We start from the raw sequence: 6,063 nt of genomic DNA, 5'->3' as shown, positions 1-6,063 counted from the left end.
GAAATCGCGCCCGAACTTGGATCATCCGCTCTTCGTTCTTTACTTTTTATTATCTTTGTTTCCTGTTGTAAAAATAAGTTCGATTTTTGTACGGTTAAAAGTGTTTTAGCATCCGAAAACGACATTTTTGTCGATGGATCGTCAAAGGAGACGTCGCGGCCGACCGGCGACGGGACGTTCTGTGGACTCGCTGGAAGCACAGAGGTTGAAGCGGACAGAGTGGAGACTCCAGGAGTGGATGTAGAAATCCTGTGTGGTTAACAAGATACGTCCACCAACAGTGGAAAAATTGGTAAAGGGATAAGTCAGTTTAAAATAGACAACGATTTCGCGGCACATCTGCTGGAAATGGCAAAGGTCACCAAGTGGCTTTGGATGAACTCGCGAGGATTTTCTAGATTTCAATCGTACTGTTTGTTCATATGGAAGTCAACTGTCTAAAACGGAGAATTCGACCGACTAACAGCATCAAACATCAGTGTTTTGCTTTGGATGGAAAAAAAATGTACAACACTGAGACGCGAAACGAATAAATATGTGACCAAATGTGCGAGTTTGTTGTAGTCGTCTATTAGCGGGCTCGAATAGCGGCCAGTAGAAAAAAAACCAAAAGATTTGCGGCAAACTACAGAATCTATTGTAAGGTTTTCATTTATCTTTAGAATTATGGTAATTGCGAATGGCAAACGCTGTTTTGATTTGACACCATGGCAGAGGTTTCTCAAATGCATTCCAGCATCTCGGAAGGACGCTCAGTGTTGTTGTTACTAAACGGTCGCATCGCTTCTTGAAGCTTGCGTATTTCTTGTTCTTCGCCTTCTCGCTGGTCTAATAAAATCAGGCTATCAAACCAACACACTATAGTAAGTTTATTAAGTACGTAAGTCTGAGGGAGCTTCTCGGCTTTTCAAACCGCCCATAATAAAAAAGGTCGATGCCGCGAGATGTTTACATTGTACTAAAATAAAACCGTATACGTTCGCATAAGTTCATAAGTTCTGGCATTTCTTGAATGTCGTGGGACATTTGCACGAAGCGCTGAAAAAAAAAAACCCATGTGTTTTACATGGACAGCCTTTTTGTTTCACTGGCCGGTCAGTTTTATTTTTATGCCAGCAAGTTGTAAGACTTGCCCGCCGTATCCCGCATGTGTTGTGTACTCGCTTCTAATTGGTCCAAAAACAATTAGCTTGACAGCGCTTACGTTATTGCTCGCACATGCGCTGAACCGTGAAACTGTCCCTTTAAAGAAAGACGTATTCAAATTCTTAGGGAAAAAAAAACAGCTAGAGCTGGCCCACATATAGTCTTTGAAACCTTGCATAATTAAATTTACAATCTAATGTAATAGTTCTGTATATGATGGCATATTGTTATTGGGACTGATTTTGTTATCTGTTCGTTCTGCGATAAGGCGCGAGTTAACTGATGAATTTAAACTGATGAAGAATAAAGCATGTTGTGAAAAAAGTGATATCATAAATGATAAAGGTACATGAGGGTTTGCATTAATTGTGGTATAGTTAGAGAATATTTGTACAGCTGAGTGGTTATATTAATTTTGTTATGAAAAAATGTATAAAATGAAGAGGAAATCAGTCTTTAACAGAAAATATCATATCAATAATTTGATAATAAAACTTTGTGAACTTAACTATATAAATGTTCATGATAAAAGCAAGCTAATGCCTATTTTTAAGAAAATTGATAAGGTATTACATAATATTAATAAAATAAGGGAATGAATGATTAGTATCAAATTTGCTCTGAGAAAAATTTTCATAATGCTTGGATTACTATGATATGAAAATATCCCCATTAAAAATGAAAAAAATTAGCCTTCATGATTCTAGCTCATTGGGAGGAGCTTTGTTTATTAATAGGTACCAAGATCCAAACAATTATTCACAAGTAAATAATCATATTTGTTAATCCATTTGTCAACCACAGGACTATTGTCCAATATAAAATCATTAATACACTGTATCTCAACATAAAATTCCATTTATTCGACAGCAGCTCAGCAAAGAATATCTTTTATTTCAAAAGGTGCTCATAAGTTTGAAAAGCATATTGACACTGATTAAGCTTTTTCTTTTCACATTTTTTGTGTTTCATGAATGTCCGAATAAGTATTGCAGCAGATGATATTGGTATTAAACTGGCACCACTTGTGGCAAACGATGAAGTAATGCCTCCCGTGGCAAATATAACACTGGTCACATAGCCAACGAATTTTCTTTTTTTTTTTTTTCAATCGTTTATAAGCCATCTTATAACACCATTGTTTTTTGCGATACGTCTTGTAATAAATCAAATCAGTTACTTTCTTCGCATACCGTTGTTTACATTATGACATCATTGAATGCACAAAACAAAATACCTATCAGATGGCCACATGGAGGGTTCTTTCTCATTCTATCAGTCGTCAAATACTCTGGTAATACATACACATAACCTCTATCAAGAAAATGGACAAAATAAACGAACCATCCCTTTTCAGATTGCAAAGGGGGTGACGTAGAAAGGCGCGGGGGAGAATATGGGATCTGGCCAATGAACAACGATAACAGTAGTTAAAACGGATCGAAGTTTTATTATGAATACTCTTGGCTGGTAACTTCACAGTAACAACAACAGTGCCAAATCTCGCAAATGGTGACCATTCTATATGAAAAAAAAAAGAGCCTCCAGAGACAAAATACGCTGCAGAAAGAAAAACATGAAATCTCACTGATGATCAAAGACAACATGAAGGCGATTCTGCCTTTATAAGAATAACATCAGAACTCGCCAATCTGTTTCTAAAAAGAAACTTGAAATCTCGCCAGTCATCAACGGCGAGACGTCTACCTCTCCGTGTAAAGAAGAATGTTCAACATGAAAGGTTTCCGGTGATGAATGGTGAGGCCATTGCTCTCGTATAAAGAAGAAGCTCCCAAACCTGTATCCTGGTATTGTCCCGTCCTTTTGCTTGGGCAGCAGCTATTGAAAGTTACGAGGTAACATGTAACCCTGTAAGTTACGAAGTTAAAGAAAAAGGTTACGACGTTAAGTTTTTGGGGAGCAGTGACGGCGCAGTGGTGAAAGCATTCGCCTCCCACCAGTATGGCCCGGTTTCGACTCCCTGGCGTGACTCGCTGTCATATGGAGGTTGAGTTTGTTGTCAGCTCTCGTTTTTGCTCCGAAAGTTTTTTCTCCTGGTACTCCGGCTTCCCCTATCCTCAAAAACCAACATTTCTAAATTCCAATTCGATCTTGAAAGTGTCCCCAATTAGTGCTCCGCGCCAAATACATTTAAAGTTAAATAAGGGGCCGATTTAAGAACCAGTTGCATGGTAATGTACATGTATCCATAAGTGAAATTTAAAATTGAAACTTACAAATCAATAGATCCATGCACATGACAACCATTTCTTGACTGAACAAAATCCCAGCTGTGAGGTCTGCTTTCCTGTTGCTAATTCACAAGTAATGGCAAAAAAGAGTTACACGTAAGGACAAATAATAAAACCTGTATTAGAGGAATTAACGTGTATTGAGCTAACTAAAATCCCATTTACACGCACTAAAAAATCGGCACGGCGCCCCAAAATTTCGGAACGTTGTCGCCAACTTTTTGGCACGGCACTCCTGATTTTAAACGTGTAAACATAGCGTGCCCAAAAATAATACGGCACCGGTGCCCGAAATTTTAGGGGTGCCGAGACCACCTCGCGAGGTGGTCTCGGCACGGTTAAACAAGGCACCGTGCCGAAAAATGTGTGGTTAGCAGTGCCGTTCCTGTTTATTTTTGAGCAATTTACAACATATTCGGGCAATATGCGCATGCACGGCACTTACAAAATGGCGGACGACATAGTGGTTGCTGCGAGTAAGCAGAAGAATACGAATAATACGAAGACTAATTGTGTCAATAACAAATGCTTGAATATGATTGGTTCTTAACAGCCAATATTTTTAGCTTAATTTTGCCATGTAACTCCAAAACTGTCCGATTTGACCTGTCCGATCACCAGAAGCTTGTAATCGGACAGGTCAAATCGGACGGGTAAAGAACCAACGGAAATCAAGTAGCAAATGCCACTAGCCAATGAAATTTCACTACATGGCACATGAAATGTGAAATGAAAAATTGTGACCAGGTAAGCTGTCCAGCTTCAACTGGAAAAGAAAAATGGTGGAAACTAACTGGTCCAGTGACTTTTATTCAGACATTTTTTCTTTAGACTTTGACAGCTTGTTTTATTGGCACAATTAAAATAATTGGTAATAGGACTTCGTGTCGTACAATTCAGGGGTAATCAGGCTCGTAATTTCAAATCGAATTTGAAATTTGAAATTACTCGCCCGGTTACTCCCTTAATTACATCCATTTTGAAATCACTGGTGATCCTTGGAATCTGATTGGTCCAAAATGGTGCAATTTATTCCCAAATTGCACCATTTTTTGCTCTAAATTGCATCCTTTCTTTAGCCCATCAAAATGGAAATGAAGTAACACAAATAGAATATTAATATTGACAATGATACTCTGTGATTTCAAAATGGATGTAATTAAGTGGTAATTGAACTTCGTGTCGTGCAATTTTGGTCTGAAATCATACTTGTGATTTCAAATCAAACTCGCGCTGCGCGCTCGTTTGATTTTGAAATCACACGTATGATTTCAGACCAAATTGCACTCCACTCAGTGCAATTACCAATATGAATTGTACTCCACTCAGTCCTATTACCATTACTAATCGCGGGATAAATTGGGCGGACGCCGCAGATACATTAATAGAACTGTGGGCAGAAGAAACTATACAGATTGCCTTAGAAAACGCAAAGTTATCGAAATTCAAGATGAATTGAACTGTAATTCGAGTTGTTCGAAAATTCTCATACCCGTCAAACTGTGTGTCTGCCATAACAAACCAGATCGGACAAGAAGGTCTCATCCACAAACTTCGTTCACGGAAGCTCCCGACAATATTTAGCGTAATCGCTACAAAAATCCACTTTTTCTTCTGCCCTCTTCTTTTGATTTCTTAGTGGATTGCTTTTCGATGTTGTTGTTTTTCCTTCCGGAAACTTTGATGGTCATCTACATGTTCCAAGCGATGATTTCTAGCCAATAACCGATAAAAAGCTACAAGAGTACGATTTGCCGCCATTTTCCCAGGAAAACAACAGCTGAATATTAGGGGTGCCAATACAAAATAGGCACCGGGTCCATTTGTGAAAAAAAAAAATCCATTTTGGCTCGTGTAAACGAAGAGTGCGTGCCAAAATAGGTTGGGCACGGTGCCGAAATTTGGGGGTGCCGTGCCGATCTTTTTGCTCGTGTAAATGGGGTTTTTAAAAGTTGATAATGGGCAGAATGTGAAGTATCCGAGGTATGATGTGATCAGAGTTTAGGACTACTTTATATGCCTCATATTATTAGATCTGGTTGGACAGTAAATGTTAGAAAGTGAACCATTTTGGGTGCTTCAAACATTTTCGTCAATACTTTAATGTACTGTAAATATTATAAGTAGTAAGCTTCTGTTGGCAAGTTTTAATTTATAGACCCTCAAAATTTAATGTGAGAGATGAATAAGCTAGCCTCCCATGAAGTTATTTTTAGGGGTCTCGTATCACCCCCTCTGCACGAGTAATACGAGACCCCTAATATCGCTTGCATGGGAGGATAAGAGTAAGCCTACAGACTATTTATTTTTTTAACACTTATTTATTAGTTTTATTTGTTAGACAAAAAAGTAAGAGGGAAATTATAAAAGAAAAATTAGTGATCTAGTCACTAATTCGGGTCCAATTACATAATTGGCCAATTTCAGCCCAGGCTGAACCTTTGGCCCAGTTGGGGGCTTGATGTTTGTTTGCAATTATATGATGAGCTACAGCCCAGACAGCACTGAAATTAAATTGGGTAAAATAAAGTCAAGACAAAGCGTTTTACAGCGAAATAACGATGATATTGCATTCGTCTTACTAGATTTTGGCTCCTTATTTTTGGCTCCAATATTACAATGTACCTCATAATAATTTAGTCCACCAAAATATATAATTATTACA

This window comes from Pavona decussata, unplaced genomic scaffold (assembly GCF_977016875.1).
Source record: "Pavona decussata unplaced genomic scaffold, jaPavDecu1.1 SCAFFOLD_240, whole genome shotgun sequence".
NCBI lineage: Eukaryota > Metazoa > Cnidaria > Anthozoa > Scleractinia > Agariciidae > Pavona > Pavona decussata.
This window is presented reverse-complemented; position numbering follows the sequence as displayed.